The sequence below is a fragment of the Hetaerina americana genome, unplaced genomic scaffold (genome assembly GCF_022747635.1).
Source record: "Hetaerina americana unplaced genomic scaffold, ioHetAmer1.1.p SCAF_3, whole genome shotgun sequence".
Classification (NCBI taxonomy): Eukaryota; Metazoa; Arthropoda; class Insecta; order Odonata; family Calopterygidae; genus Hetaerina; species Hetaerina americana.
In genome coordinates, this window is record NW_027286874.1 from 64563499 (window position 1) to 64580511 (window position 17013).

At 38.9% G+C, this 17013-nt stretch overlaps 1 protein-coding gene across 1 annotated transcript in view; it reads left to right on the plus strand.

The window, feature by feature from the left end:
• Positions 1 to 17013, plus strand: part of Adsl (adenylosuccinate lyase) — a 341605-nt gene that overhangs the window by 163656 nt on the left and 160936 nt on the right. The window lies entirely within an intron of this gene.

A 17013-nucleotide genomic window follows, 5' to 3' on the forward strand; every position in this document is an offset into this window, starting at 1 on the left:
CATTTTTCTTCGATAGTACTAAGCCCTTTACCATCCTCCATGATTTTCTCTACCACCTGTTTGTATTCCTTCCTTTTCAACCCATTTAATGCTTCTACATTCCATTTTCTAACTCGCCGCCCCTGCCTTATCTTTTTGAAACGTACGCTACATTTCATAACAACTAAATTGTGGTCTGAGTCCGCATCCGCTCCCGGGAAGCTGTGGGAATTTATCACACTGTTCCTAAACCTGTGTCTAACCAGGATATAATCTAGCTGATATCTTCCTGAGTCACCTGGCATTTTCCATGTACTATTATACCTGCGTCTTTTGTGGTGTCTAAACCAAGTGTTAGTGATAACCCCTGCCTCCTGCAGAACATAACTGCTTTCTCCCCGTGGTCATTCCTCGTGCCTAATCCGTAGTCCCCCACCTCATCACCATCTCTTCCTTCGCCAACTTCGCATTCCAATCCCCCATCACTATCAAATGTTTCCCTGCAGGAACACACGCGATCATGTCCTCTAACTGATCGTATATCCTATCGACCTCTTCCTCCGTATGGTTGCTCGGTGGCATGTATACCTGAATAATAACTAAGTGCGTCGGTTCTGCTTTTATCTCCACTAGTAGTATTCTATCCGTTACCTGCTCTATGTTGACTACGCTTCTTCCTACCTCTTCATTTAATACAATGGCAACCCCTCGTTGGCTCTCGTCCCCACCGCTGTATATTATTCTATACTTATCACTCCAGTAATCCCCGCTATCTTTCCATCTCACCTCGCATAGACCTAAAATATCTATATTTCCCCTTTCCATCTCTCGCTTAACATTCTCCAATTTCCCTGTCCTCATCATTGTCCTAACATTCCACGTTCCTATTCTAACTAATTTGGTCTTCTTCTCCTGCGTCTTCTGCCCTGCTGCTGCTGGTTTTCCCTTGCAAGGGTTTCGTGGGATGACGACCGCGGAAGCCTTGCCTCCCCCGCTGCCGGGCACGACACACGGCCGATTGGGCCGAGCCCCGTGGTTGCCAGGACTCAAAATATCTCTATTGTCCATCATATTTTTTCTTGGGAATGATAATTGAGGTGGTTTCCCGTTGCCTTCCTCAATAGTGTTTTTAACGTGATAACATCACTTACTGGCCGCCCCACAGGGGCCAGACGCCATTGCAGCCGCCTCACTGAGGAACAGACGCTGCGTGGACTACCTTTTGTCTGGCTCCTAACCTTCGACCTATCTGGCATGGGTGACCCTACCAGGAGCAATTTTTATTACTCCCGCCAGCACAGCTCTAGGGGTCATCGGAACGCACAAGCCCTTCCACCACGTCAAGGTTGTAGTCCGGGGAGGGTATATATACATATATATATATACACACACACACACATATGTGATATAGCATTACTTGCCAAAAGAAAATTATGTAGAGATCATCATAAATGAACTCTTAAAATTTTATTATCTGCTCTCACATTTCCATAAGACTCCAGTATTCAATTCCAGTAGAAACTTAAATAACAAGCCCAGATTTGCTCGTTGTTAAACTGAATATTGAGCAACCATCCATCTATCTTCAGATTCGGTATGAAATTGCAGGTTTTGCTAATAATTATTCTCGCGCTAAAATCGAAAAATACATGTTAGACGGGATCAGTACTTTTATGCCAATGCTAAATATTGTGTATTCTTTTTTTAGGGTATCCCGGTTATTGAACAACTATACATATATATTTATTATTTTTAGTATTTTTTAGTACCCTACCAGCCACCGTTAGGGTTTGTGGTTGGGGGTGAATACACACCAGACTAATTTTGATTCGAATATTTTTACCCCTACCGCGGTCAAACAACGTTATTCTGACCCCCTATTTTTTGTAGAAAAATATTGCACCTTAAATCTATCTGTTCTGCACTTAATCTCTATAGTTTCATTGGAATACTCTAGCCTACCGTAGTACGATAGGGGTAATAATACTCGTACATATTTCATTGACCATTAAAAAAGGTTGCTACTTTCGGCAGAACGTTCCACACAATAATGGAAATAAAATTCCAAAATATGTTTTAGGGCATGAATCCTGAATATGTTTTCTCATAGTATTATGACAGTTCCAATCCATAATAATCGTCAAGCATCTTCAATTGTGGGAATGGAATGGTTGACCCACCTGTCCTTGGGTTGCTCAGCTGGTATCCTTCGGGGAGGATCATGATTCCAGTGGAGGAAATTCTCCCATAGCTTGTGGCTCGGCTTGACTGAGTGCGCGGGGATGACTCCACCTCTGAGAACATCCCCTCGCGGACGATGACTTTCAACGTCGGCTCATATCTCTCGCCTTCGGAAACTTGAGGCGTGCCGGGAAGCGTGACGGTTTCCTCCTCTTGCGACAAAGTGTAGGGGTGGCTGTAGTGGCGCATGCGTTGATGCGCTGAGGATCCTGAAACGCGACGTGGCGGAGGTTAATGTCGCAGTGGAGGCAGTGCGGCACATTCATAAGTCTTTGATGTTAAAATCGTCGCAGTTAAAATGTGAACCTAGGAGTAAACTTAAAACTGAAATAAATGAGTGACATCAAATGAAATACGAGGTCTTTCCGGAAACTATCCAGTCATGTAAAATTTTGAGAAAAATAGCCAACCTAGAGCAATGAGGCCTTAGTCCCCCTCGTAGTATTCCCCTTGGGACCTCACACACTTATCTCAGCGTTTCTTACACTTTTCAAAAAAATCTTTCGGATTGGCCACCAGCTGCCTCGTTGCATTCGCCTTTATCTCGTCAAATGACTGTTGAGAAGACTGGGCTTTTGTTTCAGGGTCATAGCCGTAGACCCATGACTCATCTCCAGTTAAAACCGTTTTTTTAGAAAACCTGGGTAATGGTTTACGGCTTGTAGCAAGTACCCTGCAACTGCAACACGAAATTCTCGACTTTGAAGGGATAAAAGAGGATTCTACGAGACAGCTGATGACCATTCCGAAAAAGTACTTAGCCGATTGTTTTGAGAAATGGAAGAGACGCTGGGATAAGTGTGTGAGGTCCCAAGGGGATTGCTTCGAAGGGAATTAAGGCCTTATTGTTCAATGTAGGCTATTTTTCTCAAAATATTGTATAGCTGGACAGACCTCATATGCTCATGAGCCAAGTACAATCCGAAACCGCGAAAAAGGTCCACTTTGTCGCGGCTTGTAGCCCCCAATTGGTCGTATACGTCATGCAAACTCCTCAGGTTCGACTCCTGGGAAACTTGATAGCAAGCCGCGAATGAATTGGGATCCCAAAAGGACTGACAGAGCATCGGAGATGACCGCCAAGAAAAAAATAAATAATTATGAATGGATGGCAAGACATTCTGGATGCTGTCCGTCAGCCGCAAAATCAAAATTTTCATTTTTTGCATGGTACCACATAAAATATATCGTAGGGAATTATGCTTATAATTTGAAATTTTAAGGGTAGAACTTTTTCAGCCTCTTTTTCACTATTTGGATTGAGTTATAAATAAAAATTTCTGTTCACTCTGTGTCAAATCTGAATCGGAAAAGCTCATGAAGTGTAATGGTTATGGATGTTTCCATTATCTGAATATGTAAATGCGGTTCTTTTGCCAGCGGGAACTATCCGTTTACTTTTATTCTGAAGGCGTTCCAAAAGACAATATACTACGTTTTGTAATTGGTTTAATTCATGCGCCTGCTACCCTAGAGAGAAATCCAGTGAGCGCCTTTCTTATAAAGAATTGCGATTAACTTCCAGCTAATTGCGCTCATTGGCTGATGTTCTAAACAGTTATCCGCAAAGTGCTTTAGAAAATTCTTTAATACTTAAATTATATCTAGATTCAAAAAATAACGTTCTCTATCGATGATGCTATAAAGCAGTGAGTAATAAAAAGTGAAGTAGTGGGTTGGTTTTTCTGTGCGTTTTTTTGTAGTTAAAACGTTATGAAATGGCGCAAAAAATGGTATGATATCTCACACACGGCCATTTTATTCACATTTTAAAAAAGTTGAAACTGAAAGACTGTGTAAGCAAGTATGAGTACTTGCAATTTAAATCAATTCGAAGTTAAACCTACTCATTTCCATGATTGGAAGAGTTTTAAAATAATCAGCCCGTTTAGTGATTTTAGACTCATAATGCACCACACATGCATTACATTAATAAGTCTCAGTCAATATGATAGCTATAATAATAATACACCTTTGTTCATTCATAAAAAATTGGTAGAAGTAGTATATTAATATGGTAAATTTCAAGAAATTCTGATTTTTGTCTGACGGAAATGTGATTGTCTTTAGAGGAAACCGCAAAATATAGATATTGTCAAGCATTTCACCTTACTTCATCTAAGGCGACGATAGCTTTTAGTAAATTTAGATTTCAAATGATATTAACAAAATATTAATAAGAACTCAAGACTCAATCTTTGAGATGAATATTGCGTCCCGTTGCTTATACTATTTTTTTCCAATTTGGTCATACAAACATACTGGTGAATGGAAGTGAGTAGACTTTTGCGTGGAACATGAAATATCCTAAAAATGCTCGAAATGTATGAGCCCAATCAATCCCTGTATGTACTGTATGAGCCCATGTCAATGAGTCTTGATAATTTTACATGACATTATTACGGTTCATAAGTGTAAGTTTCTGATAGCTGTTTGTCGTAAAAATGGACTTTTGTTGTATAACTGTTTGTCGAAAAATCAAAGGAAAGAGTAAAGCGAGGAGAGCCATTATTTCGAAAATAAAAAGTACTAAAAGAAAGCTTTACTGAAGCAAAAAGTAAGCGACTGAATTACCTCTTATTTTTCCGTGCTGGCCTCCATTTCTTCCAGTGCCCCTTGCTGCAGCCATGAGTCTGTCCTCGACTTGAGCGGAAGTGGGCTTCTTGCTCAATTTCGTAATGGTAGTCCGGTCACTGGGTGTCACAGAACTGTTGCGTCTGCGTGATAATTTCTAGGATTTCTACCTTTTTAAATCTCATTTTTATCTATTGCTCGCGCATGTAGGTAAAATTCGACTTGCATCTGCTGAGTGTTTTAGTATTAATTCTGTTTCCTATAATTACGCATATGCTAGTATTATGTAAGTAACGGGTCTAGTTCGTGTTTGCAATGCATCTTCTGCAATGCTCGTGACAATCAAACCGCCAAGCATTGCTCAAAGTATTACGACGCGATGTTGCTATGTGAGATTTCGAATAGCACTGAGCAGATTGAATAAGTGACTCCGTATTTGTAGGTAGCGGTATCGGTCTTGCATACAACTGCATAATTACTCTTGTTATTAATTAATAGTAAATATAAGTGCTACTGAATAAATGCAAGTAAATTAAGCATGAATATTAGTATGAAGTAAGTATAGTAGTATGAGTAAGTATGAATATACTGGTAGCTCCCTGCGTTTACTGTTGATAATTATGTAATTACAAAATATGATGCAATGTAATTATATGATAATTAACTGTTAACGCGGGGAGCCGCCAGTATATGCATGCTATCCAAGGGAAGTTTTAATGCCATAATATAATTATTTTATTCCGAAGCATGTAACCGCATAGCTAGTCCTAACAACTCATCATCATCATCAGTTGTTAATTTAGGATTGATTTGCTGACGTATGTGTGCTTGAATTGACCTTCTCTTTTTGTTAATGATAATCTTTCGAGACCTATCGTGTGTTTTGTAAACCTATATTTTTACCAGCGTTTTTCTCTTTCGTCGCACTTCGTTTCCCGTTTGCCTATCCCGTTTAAATTTATTTTTGAATTTTATAGGCCACCTGCAAGGGTGTGCTGAAATCGTAATATAAGCATGCCGAAATCCAAAATTTCCACTTCTTATTTAGAATTCGACAATGGAATATCATATTTTCATAATCCCCAGGCTGGTAAAACAAAAAACTTTGAGCTTTCTATACCTGTATGTCAATGGAAGCCATCAAAGTTGAGGAAAGAAGTAAAAAAATTTAAATTTTCGTTTTCCGAGAGAAATCATGATATTTTTAATGGTCACCAAGCGCTCAATTACTAAATTTACTTTTTTTCGTAAATATGTTTTTAAAAGTAGATATTATAAAATAACGTGTTAAAAGATTTGTTCCTATGAATATTTTTACCAGAGCCGATCAAAAAAATCGTCCATACATTCTTTTGGCAAGTCTGCTCCTTAATACAGAGTAATATTTATGATCGCGGCAATTGAAGTCAGAGATATTCATATCAGTTTGAAGGACGAGGATTTACGTAGTGTATTCTGGAAAAGAAAAAGCTTGCCACAATTATCCCTACTCCTCCGCCACTGCAGATAACATGTTTGTGATACAGAGAGGAAACCCGCTTTGCATGGAATTTCGCCGCTGGTATATCTGAAATAATGCAGTCAAAGTTAGACAAACCCCTGAGTATGTATACTAAGGGTAAGGCCGAAGTCCATCTGCTCTCAAGTAAAGGCCTGCCCATAATAACCCCCTCTCTCAAATATTTTTACGGTAAGGATCGCCGCGGCCAGCGACTGAATACCCACGTGGGGAGGAAGTTTTCGACTGCCTCTCGGAATATTTCGGGGCCTTTAACCGGGAGACACAGATTTCCGACTATTTACTCGTTTATGCATTATTTTTTCGCACCTTTTAGTTTCTTCCTAACCGCAAGCCATTCACCCTCCGAAAAAGGTGAAGGTACATACCGTAGAGAGCGTGGACCACGTTCCCGACCCACCACAATAAGCCTTAGCGGCGACGAGCCATGTATAGAGAAGGCTCTCTCTATCTCCCCCGAATGTTTGGTTCCTTGAAAGACTGGGCGTTCGTGGAGATGGTATGAGAAATTCTGTCTGCGTCTTTTTACGATGCCGGTAAATAGTGTTTAACCACGTCACTCGAGAGTCACTCTGCGCTCCTCAAAGGATAAGGTTCTCCTGAACACGTGTACGGAGTGGTCCAACTTATATTTTGAGCTTCGATAAAGTTCAAACCAAAAGTATGTGGACCTCGCGGAACTCTTAAGATATAACTGAAGACTTTACCGAAAGTTGTCAAAATAGCATCGGTGTAAAACGCTATACATATATAGTGACAAAACCTGTCGGAAGTAATTAATCGATAAAGATACTGAATCGTTTGAATTCTTGTTCCTAAATTATCACGCTTTCATTTTACATTTTGAAACGCATGTGAGGAATATGTGGTCAAGCTAACAAAAAATTAGAATTGAAGTATTGGGTAAATATCACAAGAGGGTCCGAGAGCAATGTTATATTTCGCTGGTCAGGCCTCATTTAGAATATGCTGCCAGTGCAAAAATGAGATCCTCATGAAGTTGGATTCATTGCCGAACTGGGTCGCGTGCAGCGTAGAGGAGATACATTTGTAAAATGTTATGAAATTATTATAGGAGCTAGGCTGCGAATAACTCATTGAGCGAAGGCTTAATTTCTGTTTAAATTTCTTGCACAAATTGGGTTTCTCTTTAGCGATGATGTTAAAAATGTATTATTGGTCCCATTGCACTATGGTAGGAGAGTTCATGTACGAAAAATAAGAGATCAAGTGTAGAACAGATAGATTTATAAAGTAATTTTTCCCACGAACGATATGGGGTCAGAATGGCGGTGTCCGACTGGGCGAGGGGGAAAAGTATTTAGTGTCAAAATTTGTCCGGTGCGTAATCACGCCATGCCACATACACCTTGGTGGTGGCTTGCCAAGTACTATGTTAGAAAGGTTGACCTTGAGATATTCAATGCTACTTCCAATCCAATGCCATTCTGGCCATTTTTTTTAGAGGAGCCCGTCAACGGTCTACGTACTTTCATCTCAAATTCCGAAGCCCAAAACCATATTAATGTAAATATACTGTTTATCCAATGGTTATAATAATGATTTGATGAATTTCGGCAGGTTAATTTCGATTTCAGCCCGCTATGCTGTGGCGCAGTTAAATGAGATTATGTTACGCAAATATAAAGTATGCTATTTTTGTTCGATTATTCGGTGAAGTGATTTTTTATTTTATTGCTGAATGGACTATTTTCTGATAACAAATATTGCCTATTGCTACATCATGATTTTTATAAAACTCAATGCTGGGGGACTTCATAATTCACTAGAAGTCTTATGGAAAACAGATCTTGATATTATTACGCTTGATGATCACAAAAAAGTCCTTGATGTATTTATTTTTACACTGTTTTTCCTCTTGATATCATATGGCCTTCATTCCGTATTTATCTTATTATTCATATTCCAGAATAGCAAGAAATAAACCAAAGTAAATGTTTTGATGCCAGATGTGGTTACCCTACTCCTTGACACTAGGATTTTAACTGGAATCCAATTAATTTTCAAGTTAATCCTTCCGGTCATTGTCATCCTTCTTGAAAGAAGGCGAATGTGTCTTTATTCTGGATTTAATGGCGAATTTTGCTTTCATCAATATTTAAGTGCAATTAATAAAGCAGCATTTTTCACATTATGCCGGCCATTGAAAGAAAAGTGCATGGGAGTAAATACAGAGTAAGACCCCGGATGAGATACATGGAACACATAATGACTGAGTTCAAAGCATGGCATATTTACGAGAGACATGAAGGGGATATGTGGTAGAGGAGTTGAGAGGTGAGCTGTGCCGAACCAGTAATAGAAGGGACGGCCATTCTTGACGATCACCATGATAAAACTATTTCGCCTCGTAAAAGTTGAATCACGGGATTATAATTCGGTAGTCGCTCTCCTGAAATACGGTGAGGATTTGAAAAGATTGTTCTTAAATTAGTTTGCTCTTTCTGATTTTTGTTTGGACTGTAAAATAAATGCGGAATGCTTAATGACATAGCCTACTCGTCCATGTAAAAGCTAATATATTTTATTCCTGACGTGTTTGGCTTTTTATCACACTTGTTGTCACAAACTTTACATCACACGCAGACACATTTGGCTATGGGAAGAATATTTCAATTGGCATTTTGGGTAGTACTCATGTTTTTGTTGTTTTCAATATCCTATTTGTGCTCACGTAAGGTTTAAAAAAAAACTTATATTTTAGTAAGCCTGTTCCGGTGCTCAAGAAAAAATGGCTTATTATTAATTTTCTGTTATAGTCTCCTCCATTCTTATTCAACCTAACCGTACCGAAAGATAAGGGCTGCATCAACCAGGAAGATGACTCCGTTCAGAATGGATAAGGACGCGATAACTAGCAGCTCCGTGAACACCCTCTTGATTTTCGCGCCATCTTCCGGGAGGATGACTTTATCAGTGTCGAAGTAGCAGTCCAAGCCGAGTCCGCCGGCCGTGAGGAACAGAGCGCAACCGGCCAAGGACAACAGGAACATCTGCGGAAGGATGAAGAAAACTCAATAGATGTCTCTCGCTTCGCCGAATGAAGCGGGTCACTTTGAAACACGCTTCCCGCGCCCCTTCATTTAATATCCATCCAATCCTCGTGAAAATGAAATGATACGTCGTCCCCGATACGTTCTTAGCCTTCAGCAGATTTATGTCGTCGTACAATGGATAATGTGGGTTTTAAATTGAAGTTGGTGCGAGGGATTGTCCTCCTAAATTTTGTATTTTTATGTGCCATATAATTTAGCCGCTTTTCCATGGTTTTTCTTTCATCATACCTATACCGGGCTGCGATTACTAGTGAGTACATATCATTATCGACGTTGTAAAACATTAAGTTGTCAGCAATAAAAATTAGTAACTCCTGCTTATTTAATTATTTCTCATTTTCCTGGATTATTTGATTAGATGAGAAGGAATGTATAAGTGCATAAGAATAAATTATTCTGACTTGAATAGAAGCAGTCTAGCCAAGTGTTGGCCTAGTCTAGCAGTGGGATGGGGGAGACAGAGCAGGCATCAATAATTGGCAATTAGTCACTTCAAATGCAACAATTTCAGAGTGTAAAAATCATTCGCCTTGACTGGGACCCGAACCCAGATCCCTCAATATCCGGTCGAGTGCTTTAGCCACTTAAGCTACCGAGGCGTCCTCTTAAACTCTGAAATTTTTGGGGCTTTTAAAGGAACTAGATGTTATGACGAAATACCGTACATACAATGTCACATGCATTCGTAGTCGTGCGCGAGGCGCCACTGTCCACGAGGTTAAAGCCAACTTTAAACACTTATGGTGTTTTCCCTTTGACAAATTCCAAAGAAACTGCGGGAGATGCCGCAACAGTAACTTTTAACGGAGTCATCCGCTAATGTGAATCACATTAGCGGATGACTCCGTTAAAAGTTACTGTTGCGGCATCTCCCGCAGTTTCTTTGGAATTAGTCACTTAATGTGCACAAGTAATGTGCCTCCAGCAGATATCACACTCCTGATATACTTCGCATGGCAGAATCGATTTTTTTGTCATGTTATTTTGATGTTTTTGGTCATTTTGACTTTTTTTGGATCCGTGAGTAGTCGATAGCCAGTCAATACTCCTTGCGGAAACTATCCTTTGCGATGAGATGTAAAACTTCTCTTACAGCATACGTTCCTTAAGGCGGAACCGTAGAAACGTGGTGGTGAGCTATGTGCCAAATACGCTAAGCCTTCAGAATGCTTGGAGGTTAATTTTGATAGGTATTGGGAAATAAAATGTAGCAGCACGATGAGATTATATTTGAAAATACGGACACTATGTGTGGTTCAAGTTCTTAAAAAACCATAATTTTTATTTGCTGGGCGGTCAAAAATAACCAGGGGCAGTATTTAGATCAGTATAGGAGAGTCACAGGCAGAGCAAAGGCAGCGTTTTATCTAGTTCAAAATGAAATACACTATGTTATCCCACAGAAGTTATCCCATTCTGTGGGATAACATAGTGTATTTCATTTTGATATGAAGCAATTCCACAAAGTTACTATGGATACAATTAACCAGATTTTATCTAGTTGGTAATTAATGGGAAAAGAAGAACGATAATAATGAGAAAGAATAGGTACCACGGCTGCGAATGCATCGAATGTAATCCAGGGCTCAACCCTCTGAGATGAGAACAATTCTTCACCGTAGTACAACTTCTGCCGCATATCGCCTCTTCCTCAACCGATAAAGTACACTGTAAAGACAGCTTCGGATAAATAAGGTTACCAGTGTTGTATTTTAATCTCAATCAACGTGAATTTTGGATAACATCCAACTGTTACTGTGCGGCACTTTGAAATTGGCTGTTGCTGTTTTTCTCGTAGAAAATACATCAGGCTTATCGGAGAAAAAAATCAAAATAAGCAACTACCTAGGTCGTTTAATAAGTCCTTAAAAAAATAAAAAATAATATTTTTGGCAGAGTTTTTTTCACTTAATCTCGTTTTAGTTCGATACACAATTCCCTGCGTTTCCCCGACTTTTTTTAAGCCGTCCGCAAAGTAGGAATTCCGATGGTCCTCAAAATAGGCACCTGTGTTGGCCATGACCTCCTCGTTCCGCGCGAATCGTTTACCGCCGAGCTATTCTTTCAAGTTTGAAATAAAAAAAGTCACTGCGGGCCAAATGTGGTGAATAAGGTGGCCGTTGCAATAATTAGAAATTAAGTTCTATAATTCTACCGTCGAAACTGCGCCGGTACTCAGCCGTGCTTTGTCTTGATGGTAGAATTCTTTCTCTGCCAAATGAGGACGGTTTTTCTCGATTTCATCGCCCAACCGCTGCAATAACAACGCATAATACTCGTCATTTATGGCTTCTCCTCCTCTTTGCCATTAATCGACATGGATGATTTCCGCTTGCATCCCAAAATATCGTGGCCATCATCTTGTCGTCCGATTTCGCCTTCTTCGGAGTCGGATCGCCTCTGGAAGCCCGCCTTTGTCTCTAGAGTGTATTGTATCCATGTTTCGACGACTTGGCGACGGAAAAGCACCAAACCAGCTTCCGAATCGACCACGCGATTGCGTTTATTCTCCACTAAGGGCAAACGCGGGACCCGTCTTGCTGAGATTTTTTTCACACCCAATTATTCGTGCAAAATTGAAAACACTATACCTTATACTATACTATTTCACAACCTTTGATTCGACGATCACTCATAATCATAATGTGGATTTTGACAACAATTGGAAGGAAGTCACTTCCACTGGACGTTCCGAACGATGTTCATCTTTGTGGAAATACGGCCACGTTTAGACTCATTTACTCAATTGTAAACGGTCGTATGCATAGGAGCAGGTGTGCCATGAACTTCATCTTGATCGGCTTTGTTCTCTTTCGGTGTCAAGCCTTTTTAATAGAAGTGTTTATTCACCGCACGAAACTCATTTTTTTCCTTTTCTTTAAATGAACAAAAGTTTGTTGCTTCAATCGATTATGGAAATTGAACTACGTGATGGATATAGGTTTAAGTTTAACTACAGTCTAGTGATAGTGATGATTCCTATTTGCGAACCTTTTCCGTTTATTCTCTTAAATTTCTAAGGACTATTGAACGGCCCACGTAATAACTGCAACCTGTACAGACCTATGGGAGTGAATCGTTAAACGTTATTCATGGAGTCTATTTTTCTATGAATGTGAGACTTTGGCTAGATGTTACATAATTAATAGATTTGGCTGGCATAGGATGGTCAACAGAGGAATGATGAAGTACTTTGCACAAAAAAATGAAGAAGTACTTTGAATTGATGAAGAGAAGCTTTCGGAGGACACTTACAAGAAGAAGAGGGAATTTAATTGGACATATCGTGAGGCACGGTAATTTAATGAAGATCATAGTTGATGAAAGCATGGAAAGGAAGAATTACAGAGGAAGGCCAAAGATTAGCAATGCCAGGCAGGTAATGGAAAATGTGGGAACGAAGTGCAATGAGAAAATTGGCAGGGGGCGGTATAATCTGCTGAGTCGCTACAAACCAATAGTAATCTTATTAGGTAGGAACCCATCTTATTTCTGACCTGCATTGTATTGGTCGTACACACAGCCAACTACTCCTGTAGTTCCAAAGAAACTGCAGGATATGCCGCAACAGTAACTTTTAACGGAGTCGTCCGCTAATATGTATTTCAATGCAATAATTTCTGAGTGTAAAAATCATTCGCCTCGGTCAGGGCGAATGATTTTTACTCCTGTAGTAGTCACATTCCCCGCACTAATGAAATAGTAGTCACTTACTTCGAGCCCCTTACCCACAGACCCTAGCGGTGGCTTGATGGTATGGGGCTCGAAGAGTTCGTACAAGAGATGTACCAGGTATGTACTTGGATAAATAGAATTCGCAGTAGAAGCGATATCAAAAAAATTGACGTTTTCCTAGTTATTAAATGTGATTCGATCAATTCTGAGAATTTCAATATTGAAAATCAATTTTGAGAATACTATTTATTTTTTCTCCAAAAAATCAACCTTGTAAGGTTGTTTCAATCCTCATATCTTACACCTATCCTAAATGTTGACTATATTTCGGGATAGCTGCTTGTCGTTAGGGACTAATCTGACGACGGTAATTAAATTCATTTATGCAGAATGGAAATTTGAGGAACCTCATCATAATTTTTCGTGGCATGTTGATGTTTCGTGTGCCATTTTGAGATCATGCCACCACCTACCCTAGAGTTTAGGTGGTAGAAGGGACTCCATAGCCCCAATTTCGCCCCAAAATAAAAACGACTATCTGTCTACTACGTTGGAATGCAATGAGATAACAATTCGCCAATCCAGTTTATCATCCTGTCGTTATTGCAGCAACTTTTTAGTTTGTGTGTCAGTTTTTATCTATGGACCTTGTTCAAGGACTCTGTTGAAGACTTAAGAATGTTCATCCACTAAGTGCCCCGCTATCATGCTTTAAGGGCGTTCCCTTCAATAGGCTCAGCTGTACTGCTGTACAAAATGGCTCAGATGGACTGCTGTACAATAGATTCAACTGCACAGCTGTAAACGATCGACTTTTTTAAATTCCTTTGTTGGTGACCACTTGCTATAGCATGGTCCAACTGTCTAGAAAGGACAGTGCATTGCTGACAAAATATATCCCAACATTGAAAGATACCATCGATTAGTGTATTCTTCCTAATTTACTCCGAATAGAATAGTGCGGTAATAGACGGGCTTTGGAAGTACTTACCGGAGTATCAGGAATTGGATCCGCTGTTAGTTGACTAATAACATCTGTCAGTGTAATTATTAGGAAACCTCCAAAAGCTATGTACATCACAGCTAAGTAGGTAAATATAGCTATGGTGGAGCCGATATGTATTAATAATGCTATTAAAACCACACAAAAAACCTGAAAATAGAAATTGTATTATTTTTTTCAATTTCAGTTTCATAGTTAGGTTGAACTTAATGGACGAAGAAGCAAGTGATGAAATAAGTTTTAAATATAGTTTAATGGCTATGAATAAGGTAATAAGTAATTAAGATAGCGAAAATGTTGATATCAGGGGCGTATTCCAGTATTATTGCTTAAAGTGTTTTTGGTTATAGGGATTACACATATTTTCGTACTCACCATTTCGATTAGTCTCATTGGTTTCGTGAATGGCACTACATCAGAGTTTCCCGAATCCATTTAGTGATTCTAATGAGGGAGTAAAACAGTTTTTGACACCATGCGTCCTCAAAATTGCATTTTAGTCAAATACTTGATCCTGTATCTCTACATCATCCGCCTTACTATATGCATTTAACTATATACCTAAGTGAAGTCTCACCTTTATTTCATTTATATTCAAATTTGATTGCAAGTTACAATCGTTGATTCCACGGATTTAATTAAAATGCACGTCATTTTGCTGTTTCTGTCAAATATGTTTATCAAAACAGTTACTGCAAATCACCATGGTAATAGGCGTCTAGCCTACTTCGTAGTAAAAGGTGTAACAATCGTTGGTCGTATGCTTTCCCTTTTATTTAATACAAATTAACTTGTAGAATTTATTAGCATTCATTGACAAATCAACTCTAAAATAGACGTACTGTTTTCAATTTATATTCTATACATGCATTCATTTATGAGAAATTCTTTTCTAAAAATTAGAATTTTTCTGTGCACATGCTGATAAAGGTTTTTGCTAATACAAAGCCATCCGTTATGTTATTGTATAATTAATTGTAGTTACGTCATATTTCTGTATGTGAATGATATTATATTTATGGGTGAGTTTGTACGTCAAAATTTTCTTCATTAAGGCCCGCCCCAGTGTCAACAAAGAACAATTTACACAGTTCATTCATGTGCACATATTAGCAGCATAGGAACATCGAAATGGGCTCTTTTAAGAGTTAATTAAAATACATCGGTAGTGATATTGAAAGGAAAATTCCCTTCAGAACGGGAAGAACATCCATGGACCATTATGTTTCAGTAAGGTTGTTCGTAAACGTTTGATGCTGTCAATACTAATGTGTGCTCAATAATTGATATAATTGAACTTATTTTTTCAAATCACTGTGAAATTTACTTTAAAAAGTACGATAAATATTGGCAGTACGCGATGCTGTCAATGAAATTTGAGTAATGATTTACGCGAATGAGTATTCATAACAAAAGATTTGAAGTTCATTCCATGTCTCTAAGCAATTAGTCAACCAGATCTCTCTCCTAATTATTATCATCTGTAATAATCTTTCTCGCGTGATGTAAAACCTCTTTAATTCTCACTTGTTATATGCCGATTTTATTTCCTCCACTTTTCTCCGTATCCAAATTTTGAATCCGTCAATTCTTTTCTTATCCACAATACTCAGTGTCCATATTTCTGCTCCGAAACTCCCTCAATACATGTAATTAATGAATTTATTTCATGCTCTCACAGACATCTTTAGTTTGAGCAGTCTTTTCGTGTTTTTGTGTGGCATATTTTCCATTGTCATTCTTTCCGTGCCCTTCTCACATTCCCGCTTACTTCCCGACACACTTCTTCCTAAGTATTGGAACCTCTCAACCCTGGACATTTCCACTCCATCTATCAAGAGGCCGTCACCTCTTTTCCCTTCTGATACGCCTGGTTTTGGTATTCTTTTCGTTCATCCTCACATCATATCTCTCGCTCTCCTTTTTAATCTTTTGTATCGTCCACTGCGGTTTTTACATTTTTTGAAATCATATTCATCAGTAGCCGTCGACGGAAGTTGCCATGGGACTGTAAACAGCGTAGCCTTTAGAAATTGAGGTTTGCCATTAGTTTTTCTCAGGGAGTGTAGAGGTGTAGAGATAGTACTGATTTACCCGCCTCAACTCCTACCGGTTACGGTAGAGTAAAAAGTGAAGCATGGTTGTAATATTCGTCTGCTGGATTACCATTTTCTAAGCTGATAATGAATAGTCTTAGCGGTATTTATTTCTTGCTTTACTCAAAAAAAATAGGTGTTCAGGCATTGTAACAGAATAATTTATACGTTAAAAACGTGTTTTGATGTCTGTAATCTCTATAGTCTCCAAAAAGACGAATGAGGGAAGGTAAAGCTTTGAGTTAAACAAAAGACGTTGTTCAAGCGGAAGGTTTGTACACATCTATCGACCAGTAATGCTTGAAAGTACTTAATGACGTTGTGAACTATTATAAAGGTTCGACAAAGGCTAATTTCTTGTGAATATTATTCGTGCTTTTTTTTAAATTTAGTATTGTATTTAATACAGCTGCCCTCTGCCAGCCAGGAAGTTACGAGTTTCAAAGTAACATCCGCAATATTGGTCTATTTTTTGCGACGGTGTGAACTTTGTACTATTTCTATGCACTCAAGTGCCGCGTGTGGGATGGAATGGCGCTTAAGAATAGAATGGAGCGATAATACGAGAGGAGCTGTGAAAAAATGATTGTCGATGAATAACACTGCAACTGTTATTAGCATGGATCCCGCCCCTTCTTAGGAATTTTCAAGTTTCATCGAACGTAGCCTATAATATTTATGCAATCTTCATTTCAAAATTTTAAAAAGAAGGGTAAAATTGTAAATATATGTTCACGGCGTAATATAGTGAGTCCAACAGGTAGTTATTCTCAATCAGCATTTGGATAGACGAGCACTTTTATTCCCCATCGTAAATTAGGGCTTGGCTATGTATTTACTATTGCGCGA